The sequence below is a fragment of the Mercenaria mercenaria genome, chromosome 3 (assembly GCF_021730395.1).
Source record: "Mercenaria mercenaria strain notata chromosome 3, MADL_Memer_1, whole genome shotgun sequence".
Classification (NCBI taxonomy): domain Eukaryota; kingdom Metazoa; phylum Mollusca; class Bivalvia; order Venerida; family Veneridae; genus Mercenaria; species Mercenaria mercenaria.
In genome coordinates, this window is record NC_069363.1 from 23,474,923 (window position 1) to 23,490,360 (window position 15,438).

A 15,438-nucleotide genomic window follows, 5' to 3' on the forward strand; every position below is an offset into this window, starting at 1 on the left:
CTATATAAACCATGTGACCCCCGGGGCGGGGCCATATTAGACCCCGGGGAAATAATTTGAATCATCTTGGTAGAGGACCACTAAATGATGCTTCATACCAAATATCAAAGCCCTAGGCTCTGTGGTTTTGGACAAGAAGATTTTCAAAGTTTTTCCCTATATAAATCTATGTAAATTATAGAAATAAACAAAGGGCCATAACTCACTAAAAAAGTGTTGAACCAGTCTGATTTTCAGGGGGACACAACTAGAGTACCAATACATCATTCTGACAAAGTTTGGTCAAAATGCCCCTGGTAGTTTCTGAGGAGATGCGATAACGAGAAATTGTAACGGAAGGACGGACGGACGGACGGACGGAAGGACGTCGGACCACGGACGCAGAGTGATTTGAATAGCCCACCATCTGATGATGGTGGGCTAATAAAAGTGGCAAAAAGTGGCGACTAAATCGAGCAAACTGCAAGCTGGCTCAACAAAAAAAAGTATAAACATGAATGTAACTCAAAGACTTGTATAAAACTATCCCTTGTGTGCAACTGTGCCCATATTGTGTGTGCACGAATGGGGCTTGAGCATGTACCCCCTGCTTTTGCAAAATAGGGGTACACTTCAAAATCTGGGGGTACACTACATGGTAGATCTGAATTTTTTCTATTTAACTACTGAAATTTGTATATACATGTTTTTTTTCATGCAGAACTCTCGTGGGTGGGGTATAACAGATGAGATAATTTTAGAAAATTTAGAATGTTTTTCCAAAGTTAAGATAGGAAATTTTGAATCATAGGACCCCTTCCAATATTATACTTAATATAAATAAGTTTTCAGCACGGTTCATGTATTCCCGATTTCGTGGACGGAACATGATTTGTCCGAAAAAATAACATACAGTCAACTGAAGACTGATAAAAATCGCCAATCAATAATAAATGCCCAAACTATTACAGATATGCAATGTGTATCAAAATTGCAGTTAAATATCCAAAAATAAAATACTGTTAACCTTTTGTTGAGTTTATAAAAACTAAAATGCCTTTTTGCATTTTGTATCCATACTTTTTTTGCAAACGACCCATGTGACGTCTGACTAAAACACTTACGAAACCCCTCTATGCGACTGACAATTACACCGAGAATTCGGTGATGGAAACGAAATTATCACGTCCCTGGACCGGATCTGCGTTTAAGACTGTACCAAACAACTGGCAAGTGCATGATGAAATAACCAGAGATTTGCCAGCTGAACAGGAGTTCCGAATCTCTGCGTGCATGTACCCCCAACAAGTGATTTTTATGCGTGCATTTGATATTTTGTGCGTGATTCACGTACTGCAGTGCGTGAATGGGCATGCTGCATCCCCTGTTGGGGCCTACTATTTTTCAAAGCAATCAAAAAAATATATAAGTTTATATATATATATATATATATATATATATGTTCTTTTTTATTTTCATAACGAGTGTCAGACTGTCACAAAATACGCCCGTCATCGAACTTGGCCTAATTCAAGGGCCATAATCCAAGAGTGCCTAGGGCAATTTGGGTGGTTATCTAACTTGGCCGAGATATTATGCCCACAAACATTGTCAGCAAGTTTGGTGAAGATTAGCTTAAAGAGTGGACAAGGCTAAAACACAGTTTTTCAAGTAATTCAAGGTCCATAATCCAAGAGTACCTGAGGCGATTTGGCTGGTTATCGAATCTGGACGAGATATTATGCCCACAAACATTGTCAGCAAGTTTGGTGAAGATCTGATGAAAACTGTTCGACTTTAGACAGCGGACAAGGCTAAATGCAGTTTTTCGAATAATTCAAGGGCCATAATCCAGGAGTGTCTGAGGCGATTTGGCTGGTTATCAAACCTGGACGAGATATTATGCCCAAAAACATTGTCAGCAAGTTTGGTGAAGATGGATGAAAACTGCTTGACTTAAAGAGAGGACATGCTTTGGAAGCCGACTGCCTGCCGCCACAGGTGTTCACATAATACCCCCGCTTTCAGAGACGGGCATATAAAAATTGCAAAAGTTTGCATCAGTTTTGGCTTATTTTTTTTTACAGGTTCAAAAGTTGGCTATTATTTTTTTGGAGGCCATTGTGAACCCTGCAGTACACCAACATCAGCATTACCAAATTTTATCATACTTCTAGTTCAATAAATCTATTCCAGAGGTGAACACACCCACATATATATATATATATATATAAACAAATGAAAAAAAGAAGTCCATGTACTTAATATCACAGTTGATAAAACAAGAGCTGTCCATAAGACAGCCAAGCTCGACTATTCGAAATATTGTCACAGAAGCAGGAAATTATTACCCAAAATGTTAAATATCGAAAGAGTTTTAAGTTTGAAACGGGACATAATTTGACCAAAATGCATATCAGAGTTATGGGACTTGATGCTATCAACTAGTTTAATAACCCCGAAGAAACATGTTAAGTTTCATTTCCATATCTGCATTAGTTTTGGAGATAGTAACTTGCATGTAAAACTTTAACCAGAATTTTCTAAGTCCAAAAGGGGGCATAATTTGCTGAAAATACATGTTAAGAGTTATAGAACTTGACCCAGTGAGGTTGGTAACTGCCCTAGAAAAAGAATAAATAAGTTTCAAAGCTATATGCCTTTTGGTAATAGCTGTATGTACGCAAAACTTTAACCAGGATTTTCTAAGTCCAAAAGGGGGCATAATTTACCCAAAATACATGTCAGAGTTATGGGACTTGATTCTATCAACTAGTTTTATAACCCCGAAGACACATGTGAAGTTTCAATCTAATATCTGCATTAGTTTTGGAGATAGTAACTTGCATGTAAAACTTTAACCAGGATTTTCTAAGTCCAAAAGCAGTGTACGAAATTCAGATTTGAATCCAATACCCGTTCGGGCTACCAGATTAAAAATTTTCCAGGCCCGACACCAATTTCACTAGCCCGAACTTTAACACCTTGAAATACATAATTTTTGCACCATATAACATTTTGTTTTACAGACATCTCTATGCATGTTTGAAGTAATAAAAAAGACATACAGTACATGTTTACCATGTTTTTGAAAAATTTTAACTCGAAATACTCCAGTCCAGATCAGCATCATCAGAGTCCAAAAGCATCGGACATGACACTCCTTGCCAAAACGAAATCTAAACTGTTATGCCCGATTTTTTAGGATCCGCACTCGCCAATTACTGCAAGTCGGACTGTTGACAATTTGTAAGATGTAATATCGAGTGCTGAATACACATTTACACACACGCTCATAGCATAATTTAAGCTCCGCCTACTGCAGGTACTTGTGAGATTTTCGCGAGAGGTGTGAAAGCTAATCAAATTATCCGTTACGCTAGAGGTGATTGTATTCAGCCAATAAGCGCTGCGGTTACGTCTTTGACACTGTGTTTGATTGTCAACACGTAAGAGTGCAAAACCAATAATTCCATAAGCGTTTCTCAGTCTGGAAAATCACGATGCAGTACTCGTTTAATTAGCATGTTTTTAAAAACAAATGAGGAAAATTCGGTAGCCCAGTCCGGCTTGTACCTGTGGAAAATCGGTAGCCCGAGCTGAAATTTGGTAGCCACGGGCTGTCGGACAACCGTGAATTTCGAACACTGCAAAAGGGGGCATAATTTGCTCAAAATACATATCAGAGTTATGGGACTTGACCCAGTGAGGTAGGTAATTGATCTAGAAAAAGAAAAAAAAAGTTTCAAATCAATATGCCTTTTACTAATAGCTGTATGTACTTGCACACAAAACTTTAACCAGGATTATCTAAGTTCAAAAGGGGGCATAATTTGCTCAAAATACATGTCAGAGTTATGGGACTTGACCCAATGAGGTAGGTAATTGATCTAGAAAAAGAAAAAATAAGTTTCAAATCAATATGCCTTTTAGTAATAGCTGTATGTACTTGCACGCAAAACTTTAACCAGAATTTTCTAAGTCCAAAAGGGGGCATAATTTGGCCAAAATACATGTCAGAGTTATGGGACTTGACCCAGTGAGGTAGGTAATTGATCTAGAAAAAGAAAAAATAAGTTTCAAATCTATATGCCCTTCAGTAATAGCTGTATGTACTTGTACGCAAAACTTTAACCAAAATTTTCTAAGTACAAAAGGGGGCATAATTTGGCCAAAATGAAGGTCAGAGTTATGGGACTTGGTGCTATCAACTAGTTTTATAACCCTGAAGACACATGTGAAGTTTCAATTCAATATCTGCATTAGTTTTGGAGATAGTAACTTGCATGTAAAACTTTAACCAGAATTTTCTAAGTCCAAAAGGGGGCATAATTTGCTCAAAATACATGTTAGAGTTATGGAACTTGACCCAGTGAGGTTGGTAATTGACCTAGAAAAAGAATAAACAAGTGAATGAAGTATTGCCATGCAATACAAAGTCCCCTACTGGAAGGCACCTAATTTTCTCTACTGCAGTATAACATAATGAACTGATATCTGTCAATGATGTATAAACAATATTGTACTACATATACAATATGTATAACAACACACTTGATTAAAATGTGCATATATAAAAAACCCACAGTTGTTTTCATATTGAATTTTTTTGGCTGATTATAAAAATGTTATCATGTAAGTTATTTATACTAACAACAAGGGAAATTAATCTTCAAAAAAAAAAAAAAAAAAAAAAAAAATCTATATAATATAAGTCCACAAGAAACTCTTTACCAGAGGAGATAGGTCAAAAAACACCTAAAAATTGGATGTAACATGCATGCTGTACCACAGAAAAGTGGTCTCGATTTTTCTCTACCGCCAGTAATAAAAAAGTTACAATAAAATCTATTTATAGTAACAACAAGGGACGTAATTCTAAAAACAAGGGTGCCTCATGGTGGTGAACATTTGTTCCAAGTTACATCAAATCCCTCCATGCATGAAGAAGAAATGTTCCGTACAAAGTCATTCTTGAATTTGACCTTTGACCTCTAAATATGACCTTGACCTTAGACCTAGGACCTGGTTCTTGCGCATGACATGTTGTCTCATCCAGGGAAATATTTGTGCCAACTGATATCTAAATCCTGCTTTGCATGACAAAGTTATAGACCGGACAGAAAAAAATCCTCTTGACCTTTGATCTCAAAGTGTGACCTTGACCTTTAAGCTAGGGTACTGGTGTTGCGCATGACACGTCGTCTCATCATGGGAAACATTTGTGCCAAGTAATATTAAAATCCCTTCATGGATGGCACAGTTATGGACGGGACAGGAAAAAAAACTCTGTTGACCTTTGACCCACAATTGTGACCTTGACCTTTGAGCTAGGGTCCGGGATTTGCGAATGACACGTCGTCTCATCATGGGGAACATTTGTGCTAAGTGATATTAAAATCCCTTAATGAATGTCAGAGTTATGGACCGGCCCACGAAACAGACCCTGTTCATTGCTATGTTAACATTTGATGCTTAGTGTGACCTTGACCTTTGAGCTAGGGGTCTGAAAGTTGTGCATGACACATCGTCTTATTATGAGGTACATTTCTGCCAAGTAATATTAAAATCCCTTCAAAGAGGGGAAAGGTTTTTATGGACCGGACAAAAAAAAGCCTTTTGACCTTTACCTCCAATTGTGACCTTGACCTTTAAGCTGGGGGTCCGGGTTTTTGCCATGACCCCGTCTCTCCTCAGGGGGAACATTTGTCCAAAAATATTAAATCTCTTCAGGGATGGGGAGTTTAGGGAAACGGGACGGGAAAAAAGCCCTTTTACCTTTGACCCCCAAAATTGGCCCTTAAACCTTTTGAGCTAGGGTCCGGGTTTTTGCGCATGACACATCTCTCATCATGGGGAACATTTGTCCCAATTAATACTAAAATCCCTCAAGGAGGGGAGATTTTGTGGACCAAACGGGAAAAAAAGCCCTGTTGACCTTTGACCCCCATTTGTGACCTTAAACCTTTGAGCAAAGAGGCCCGGGGTTTTGGGTGCATGACACGTGGGCCCCATCAGGGGAAACTTTTGGCCCAAATAATATTAAAACCCCTTTTCAGGGATGAAAATTTTTAGGGCCCGGGAACACAAATTTTTGCGGAGGGCGTACGGACAACAGAGGGACGGGGGAAAAGTGCTTTTCCCTTATAGCCCCCCAAACGGTTTTCCCAACCATGGGGGATTTAATAATTTTTCAAATAAAATATCCTTTATAAAAGCGTATGTACAAATCATGAAAAAACTTAACCAAGGTGTGACGCCGACGCCGGGGGTGATTGAAAGCTAACATTCCCTTCAAAATAGTCAGCAAAAAAACAAAAACCCAACGTTACTACCCCAACAGCTTTTACCCCACAAATTTTTTATAACTAACAGAAGGGGGCAATTCTTTTTGGGTTTTGTGCATCAAAATTTTCCCTTTCACTTTTCAAGTGGGGTTTTATCTCTCCAAATTTCGAACACCAAAAACTGCTTAAAAAGAGAGGCTAATTGATGTGGCCTGGAGATAAAATTCAAAAAGGGGGAATAAAAATTTAAACCTTACTTTTACTTTTTGGGGTTTGGGTATCTTTCCTACCCAGTCGGGGTTTTTTTTAACCCACTCCATCAGCCTTGTAATAAAATTCATCTTACTCCCGGGGGGGGGAAATTTTTGGTTTTTATCAACACCCCCATTTTTTTCCCTTGCAAGGGCAGTGTAAGCCCTTTAAAAAAACAAAATAAACAGCAGGGACCCTTTTTGGGGCAAAATACTTTTAAATGAGATTAATTCCCATTTGCCTTGAACCCAATGGTTTTTTGGGAAAAAAAGAAGGGGTTTTTTTTTTCTTTCTATAAGGGATTTTACATTGGGCAACCCCCAAGCTTTTTTTTACACTGAAAAAAAAACATCTGTTTTTTGTAAAAAACAATTATCTTAAAAATTTAAAAAAAAACATACCCTTTTCCCACAGACCACCTTTTTTTAACCTTTTAAAATTCAGGCCGGGAAAAATTGCTGTAAAGGTTGAAAAAAGGGGTTTTTTTTTAACCCAAGCCCTTGGGTCCACATGCCTTTTTCCCCAAATTTTTATTTCCCAAAGCTGCTTTGTAAAAGGGTTGAATTTCCATTTAAATTTTTTAATTTTTCGGGACATGAACACTCCGGTTGGGTTTCAAAACAAGTTAAAGCCCAAACTATTTATAAACCCTACCCTAAACCATTTTTAATTAAAATTTGGGGGCTTTCGGGCGTTTTTTATGAAGGACTTCAGCGGAGGTTTTTTTCCCCCAAATTTTGTTTTTTCTCATCGCTTTTCCGTCCCCCGCGAATGGGGGCAGAAAGTTTCCTTTTCCCAAATGCTTAAATTTCTTTTTCAATGGTTTTTTTGGAAAAAATCGCAAAAACCCAATTTTTTTTTGTTTTTTTAGTCATAACATGGGACGCTCAAAGGAAAGAAAAAAGCAAAATTTCCCAAGAACCCCTAAAAAACGTAAAACACAAAATTAAGTAACGGAAAGCCCCCATTTCAGCGAAAAGTTGAAATTTTTCGGAAAAAGATCTACGGCCCCCGCGGATCGATTTTTAACGAAATTGGACAAAATTTATGCGTTTTTCCCGCCAAAATAATGCGAGAATATCCCAAAACGGGGCCAAAAAGTGATCCCTGTACGGGTACCCATTAAACCCCCAACCTTTAGGCCCCAAAATTTTTATTTATTTTTCAAAACCCAAAAAAATTAAAGGGAAAAAAGGGGGGCATGTTTCCTTTAAAAATATCGACCAAATTTTATGGACCTTGTGTCATGTGATGCACGGATGGAAACAGAAAAAACTATTAAAAATTTAAACAAAATCCAAACATTTGAAACCAAGAAAAAAAATGCACCACAAACTTTAACAAAAAATCAATATAAACAACGGGTCATGATGACCCGGGATCGCTCACTGAGAAATATGAGCTAAAATTTTCAAAGGTAAAACCCTGATGCTAAAATATTAAAAAAGTCGGAAAGGTTTCAAATTCATGATCAATGAATTTTTTTTTTTTAAGACGGTGTGAAAAAACTGTGTATGCACCCAAAATTTAAAGGCTTTTATCTTAAACAAAAAGCTGCCCTGAATGAAACGTCCGACTATTCGAAAAATTATTGAAAAAGGGGGTCAAAATATTAACTAAAAATTTTTCAAAAAAAGACAAGGGGGCCATGATGGCCCTAAAACGCTCACCTTTTTACCCTTGCACTCGGGACAAAAAGGCCCCGGAAAAAAATCTAAGTCCAAAGGACAAAAACAACAAAGCAAAGAATTTTAACCAAAAAAGAAAAAAAAAATTTTTTACAAGGAAAACAGATTTTTAAAAAATACACCAAAAAATTTGGAGGTACCACCTTGTTGAACCACAGAAAAGGGGTCTTGGGGTTTTTTCCCTAGGGCCAAATAATAAAAAAGTTACTAAAAATGGGCTTTTTTTTATATAACGTAAAAGGAAGTAATTCAAAAAAAAATTTAGGGGAAATTAACAAAAAAAAGGAAACTGTCAAATAAATCTTTTGACAAAAATAAAATTTTCCCGATCGAAATCCCCATTAGTTACGAAGATATACCAATTTAAATTTTGGAAATAAAGGGGGGAAATTTTGACATAAAATCACCCCCATATTATCTACCCTGTTTGGCCGGTCCAATTTAAGGGACAAAATTAAATTTCAAATAAGCCCCTTAAGAAATTACTGATATAAACCTTTTTAAACTAAAATCGGGGGAGGTAATCAATATAAAATAACCCCTGGAAACTACGATTGGATCTGATTTGTCTTTGGAATCCAAGATTTATTTTTTGTTGAAGTTTTTTTTGGGAATTTTGGGTACAAATCAAACCAAAAAGGCAGTCTCTAAGGGCTGCAAAACCAAAATACCCAAATTTTTTGGACTTTTAAAGGGGGCCATAACCTGGAACCCATAAAAGGGAATCGGCCAGTTTAAGAAAAAAACCCAAAGATCTTGTGGTAAATACAAGTTTGGGCAATTTTGGTTTAAAAAATCAAATCAAAATGAAGTTGCTATTGGGGCAGACAAGGTAAAAAATAGCTAATTTTGGCCCTTTCGGGGCCTAACCCCGGGAAACCCTTTGGGGGATCGGGCCCGGGTTCAAAAAAGGGAACTGAGATTTTAAGGAAAACACAATTTTGTGCAATTTTTTGGTTAAAAATAAAACAAAAAAAACCACTGTCGGGCAACAAGAAATTGTTAAGGGAGGGACTCACAGACACACAGGGACGAAGGGATCACAAAAGCTCACCTTGTCATATGGACAGGTGAGAAAAAAAAAATAGATGGGAAAAATTCCAGTATTTGGGGTTTTTGAAAAGGGCCCTTGCACTAAATGGCAATGTGTGAACTAATTTAAAAAGCCCAAAAAAGGGCAAAATTTCACCAAAAATAATTGCCCGATTTATTTTTAAACTTTTTTTTTGGGCCACAAGGGAAAATCTTAATGTTTAAACAAGTGTTCAAATTTAAAAGCTATATGTCAAATATTTTGACAAAACATAGACTTGTAGGAAAACAACAGTTTCCCAAAGCCCCAAAAAGGGGCTGTAATTCTCCCAAAATAGATGATAGATTAAATGTACTCTTTCCTACAGATATGACTAAAACTGAATAATTAAATAAAAGTTTAAAAGGGCCAATTAAAACCCACTAAAAAACAAAAAATATAAACTGGTACAAAAATTTAACTAAGTTTCTAAGGAGAAAGGGGCCAAAAAATTCCCCAAAAATTTCCTTAAAGGGATTATGTACATTTGCCTAAAACGGGTCATGGTGATAGAAAACAAGTTTTTAAATTTTAAAAATTTTTCTAAAAAGTTTTTTGGCCAAAATAGGAACTTGTACAAAAAAATTTAACAAAATTTTTCTAAGTAAAAAAGGGGCAAAAATTTCACCCAAAAAATTTTTTATGGTTTTTATTTTGCTCTTGCCTATAACGGACTGGTGAGGGTAAAAAAGGGTTTGAAAATTTTCAAACTTTTACCCTTAAAAAGACTTTGTCAAAATATGAACGGTTACAAAAAACTTAACCAAATTTAAAAAGAAAAAAGGGGCCCATAATTAAAACCCAAAAAACCCCCTTAAATAAGTTATTGCTTTTGCCTTTTAACGGGCGCGTTCGACACTAAGGGTGCCCCCTGGATCCCGAGGACACCAAAAATCCGCAAGGGATCCAAATTTTCAAAATTTTCGGTGTTTCCGTCGGACTCTTGATTTTCAGTTTAAAATATGTTTAAAAAAAAAATGAAATTCCCCAGTCTTGTTCGCTAAAACATGGGCCCTTTTTTGCAAAGCCAGGGCTTCAGTTGACCCAGGCCCCCCGGGTTTTTGCCCCTTGACTCGAAAAAACTCGTATTTTACCCGCAAAAATTTTCGGCACGTGCTCCGCTTGCCCTCGTGAAAATTTTTTTGGGTGCGTTCCAATTTTCGATAGTTCTGCCCCCTGTCAACCCAAAACCCCAGGGAATTTCAAATATTTTTTCCCGTCAAAAAAGCGTAAATATGGCAGTAGGCGAGCGTCTTTTTTTAAATTTAAGCTACCGACAGATGTCAGCCCCGCCAACGCACCAAATGACACGGGCTTACCGGGGTTTTTGTTTTTTAGTAAATATGGCCTAGTCTTTATCAAATTTTTGTTTTTGATAAATGTTTACAAGTTAATTGATAAACAATGCACCTTTAAATTTTCGGGGTTTTTTACCATTATTTTTTGTGCTCGATACCATTACATACCGGCGCCGTTTTCGGGCAATAACAATCTGACTGAAGTACAAACTCCAAATTTCGCACGCATAGGGCTGACAAAGAGCTTTCAGGCCTCGTTCTGACATCCCCTTTCCCCTTGCCAATCCCAAAAACTACCTTACAACATCCTGCAACTTTAAAAAGCCTAGGTTTTTTTAAATCAACAATTTTTTTTGGGCAACAGATTTAGATAGCCGTTTACTCCCTTTGTAGGGCACTTCCCTTTTTAATGAGAGGTCCCCCGGGTTTGAGCCCGGATTTTAAATGCAAATTTTTTTTTACTCTTTTTACATTCCCAACAAGTTTCTGAAATTGGGTTTAAACAAAAAATAATTTTCGAAAATAAAAAAGGGATATTTAAAACCAAAAAAACAAAGAAAGAATGTGGGTTGGGGGGTTCTCCAAAATTTTTCGTTTTGAAGATCAAGTACTTTTGTCCCAAATTTCGGTCAATAACAAATTTATTTCACGGGCCCCAGGCTTTGGTTTTGGGGAATACAAAAAATAAGCATCTTAAGTTTTTCAGGGAATTTTTAATTAAAACAGCTAGGAAAAAAGGGTCGGGGTAATTTTTTTAGTATTTATCCATATAACCAGGCAGGGTTTTCCCTTTTTACCCAGGGGATAATTTTTCAATTTTGGTTGAGGACTACCACAATGCACATACCAAAAAAATTTAAAAGCCCAGGTTTTTGGGATTTCAGGCCGATTTTTTTAAATTTTTTTCCCATAAAATCAATGTAAAACCCTTTGACCTCGGGGAGGGCCTCTTTTTTACCCCAGGGGTATAATTTGAACACTTTTTGGTTTCGGGCCAAAGCAATGCTAAAAAAACCCAAAAATCAAAAGGGCTAGGTTTTTTGGGTTTTAGACCCAAAAGATTTAAAACGTTTTTCCATTAAAATAAGTCCATGTAAAACTTGCGATCCCCGGGTAGGGCCAAAATTTGACCCTAGGGGGAAAAAATTTAACAATTTTTGGGAGAAAGGGCCACAGATGAGCTAATATCAGATACAAAGCCGTAGGGCCCTTGGGGTTTTTGGGCAAGAAGATTTTTTTAAAATTTTTTTTTTCGATTGCCATGGCAACCCGAGTTCTGCATGGAAACATTTTTTTTGAAAATTTTGAAAGGGGGCCCCCCAAGGATCATTTCTGTAAGTTTGGGGAATTCGCCCAGTGGTTTTTAAAAGATTTTTTTTGGGAAAAAGTTGACAGACCCCACGGGCGGGCTGAGCGGGAAAAAAAAGCTCCCAAAGGCTAAAAAAAGGGGGGAAAAATTTTGAAAAAATGTGGAAGACCAAACAAAACTTATCCAAAGGGGTTTGGGCATCAATTCCAGTAGAAACTCTCCATATACTTCATCCCGCTACATTTAAAATTGACTAGCACAAGGTTTTTTTTCTCCCTTGCGCCCCCTAGGGTATATTCAATGTTTACAGGTCTTAAAAATTGGGGGGTGACAATGGGTAAATTTTTCCCCCACAGGAAAAACCAGAACTGCATGCCACAAAATGCAACCCTTTTTTTGGGAAGTCTGAACTGTTTAACAAATCTTTGGAAAGGAAAGTCCCCCCTATTTAAAGCAAAAAATCATTTTTCAAAATCATCCCCCCCACTCCCGTAATACTTACTTTCCTTTCAAATCGCATCCCTTTTTTTATACTCTCTCATCCTTTGAGAAAGGAAAACCCGAGAACTGGCTTTTTCTTCTTCACTTTATGACAAAAACCAAAAAATGAATTTAAACAAAACTGGATTGGGCAGGGAAACAGGGTAAAGTAATCCAAATAGTTTAAATTTACTTTTGTAAAAAAACATAGGGAACAATTTTCAAGTGGAACAAACTGTTGATTTTGACCCCTTTTTTCTGTTTTCCCCAAAAAAACTGGGCCTTTTAAAAGCTTTACCCATATTTTTAAGCTGGGACAAATTTTTTACTGGGCAATAACTAAATTTATTCCCCGGGGTCAGTGTAGGGAAATTTTCTCCACACTTTTTGAAAACTGATGTCCCACTATGGGTTTTTTGGGTTTTTTTTTTTTTCCAATTTTTGGGGAAAGGTAACGGTTTTTTGGTAAAATCCGGGGGGGGGGGGGGGGGGGGGGGGGGGGGGGAAAGGGATTATAAATTAAAAGACCTGGGAAAAAGAATCTCTTGCAGTTTTTTTAAGTTGTGTTTTGCTTGGGGGAGCATGTGAGATACTCATGGGTGTTACAGTTTGGTTTACTTTTTGAAATTCGATGCTGATAAAATACATATTTTATTGTTAAAACTAGAAAAATTTAAAAAAAAAAAAAAATCCCATATGTAACTGTCCCCCTTTCACACGAATAAATACCTCTGATTATTGTGGGGGAAATGTTGATAAACTACATTCATTTTAATTTGGGCACATCCGTTTTAACCAAAATTATTTTTAATAACACAAAAAAAATGCATCATCTATTTCACTTCTTTTTTGAACATTGGCCAACAGTAATATTCAAAACAAAAGGGGCAGGGTACCCCGGGTCGCCCCCAAAAATAAATACTTTTTTCAAATTCAAACTGTTTCTAAAAAATTAAAAAAGTCCCGTAGGTCACATTTTAAATTTCCCCTGAAAGGCAGTTTAAATTGGGGTCAAAAAGTACGTCATCCCAAAATTCAAGGGGTTTTCAGGAAGTAGGTCAGAAAGGGCCCAAAGGGGGCATCAGGGAAACCCCCAACCTTGGGGGCATCAGGGAATTTTTAATTTAAAAAGTTTTTTAAAAAATATGGTCGATGTTTTTTAAAGTATTTTTTCCCCATAAACTCTTTTAACAATGCCCCCAGGCGGGGGCCCCCTTTCATCCCCGGGGGAAATCGAACAATTTTTGTTAGAGACCCCCTAGGCAATGGGCATACCAAAATCAAAGGGCCCAGGGCCCTTTAAAAATTTTCCCGAAAAAGAAATTTTTTAAAATTTTTTTTCCTATGGGCTATGTTTAAAATTGGGGCCCCAAGGCAGGGCCCCTTTTCACCCCAGGGCATAATTTTAACAATTTTTGTAGAGGAACTCTAAGCAATGTAACATACCAAGTATCAAAACCCGGGCCCGGGAGTTTCAGACCCCAAGGTTTTTTAAAGGGGTTTTTCCATATGTCAAAGTAAAAAATTGAATCCCCAAGGGCAGGGCCTCTTTTCACCCCCCGGGGAAAAAATTTTAACAATCCCGGGAAGGACCAAAAAAGGCAAAGCTACATACCAAATATCAAAGGTCTGGGGCTTTGGGGAAATTTTAGACAAAAAAGATTTTTAAACTTTTTTTTCCCAAAAATAAATGTAAAACTGGGACAAAACCCCGGGGGGAGGCCCCTTTTCACCCCCATAAACACAATTTTTTAACAAACTTTATAGAAAACCTTTGATATGTCCATGCCAAATATCAAGGCTCTACAACCCTTTTTCAATTTTGGGCACGAAGATTTTTTTTGTTTTTCCCCCTTTGGTTGCCCTGGCAACCAGGTTCGCGTGGAATTTAATTTTTTTGGGAAAAATTTTTTAAAGGGGGCCCCCAAAGACTTTCCCGGAAGTTTGGTGTTATTCTGCCTATTGGTTTTTTTAAGAAGATTTTTTTTTTTTTGAAAATGTTTTACAAACACATGACGGACATCGTGGTCACAAAAGCACACCATGAGCCTTTGGCTCAGGTGAGCTAAAACGCTAACACATGAACACCAGCTGAACCTCAAACATTTATTTGTTGACCTACGACAAAAGTTTGCATTTATTCCAATATTCAGATTATCTTGGCCAAAAACATTTTGCTAAGTTCAAGAAAACAAGAGCTCGTCGAAAACGAAATGCCCCAATTTATGCAAATTTAATAATGCACAAGGAACAGAAATTATATGCTTTACTGTAAACAAAAGTTCTACCATTCTGGGTTTTAACGGGCCTTGACCGTTAACCTATTAACCAACCAAAAATTAAAAGAGGGTCTTGGCGCCATCCACTGAGCATGAAAGTGGTCCAAAGTGAAGCCTGTACCTTTAAAAATGTTAAAGGAGGTCACTAGGTCAATAAAAAAGGCCAAGTTTTTTTTCGGACACAAACCTATGCATTGGGCCCCAAAGGGAAGGGTTTTAGCTGCGAAATGTGAAAGTAAAGGGCCAGGTTAAGTCAAGGGCAACTCATGTCAAGGTTTAAAAATTTCCACTCCCAAAAAAACATGGGCCCCCCTCTGAATGATGTAAGTTATGGGGCATGAAGGTTCTAAGTTTTTCCCCATATAAGTCTTTATGAACCATATGGCCCCCGGGGGGTGGCCATATTTGACCCCAGAGGGGTAATTTGAACAAACTTGGTAGAGTCCCACTAAATGATGCTACATTACAAAATATCAAAGCCATAGTCTTTGTGGTTTGGACAAGAAGATTTTCAAAGTTTTTCCCTATATAAGTCTATGTAAACCATGTGACCCCCAGGGCGGAGCCATATTTGACCCTAGGGGAATAATTTGAACAATCTTAGTAGAGGACCACTAGATAATGTCATAAACAAAATATCAAAGCCCTAGGCCCTGTGGTTTTGGACAAGAGGTTTTTCAAAGTTTTTCCCTATATAAGTCTATATAAACCATGTGACCCCCGGGGTGGAGCCATATTTGACCCCAGGGAAATAATCTGAACAATCCTGGTAGAGGACCACTAGATTTTGCTAC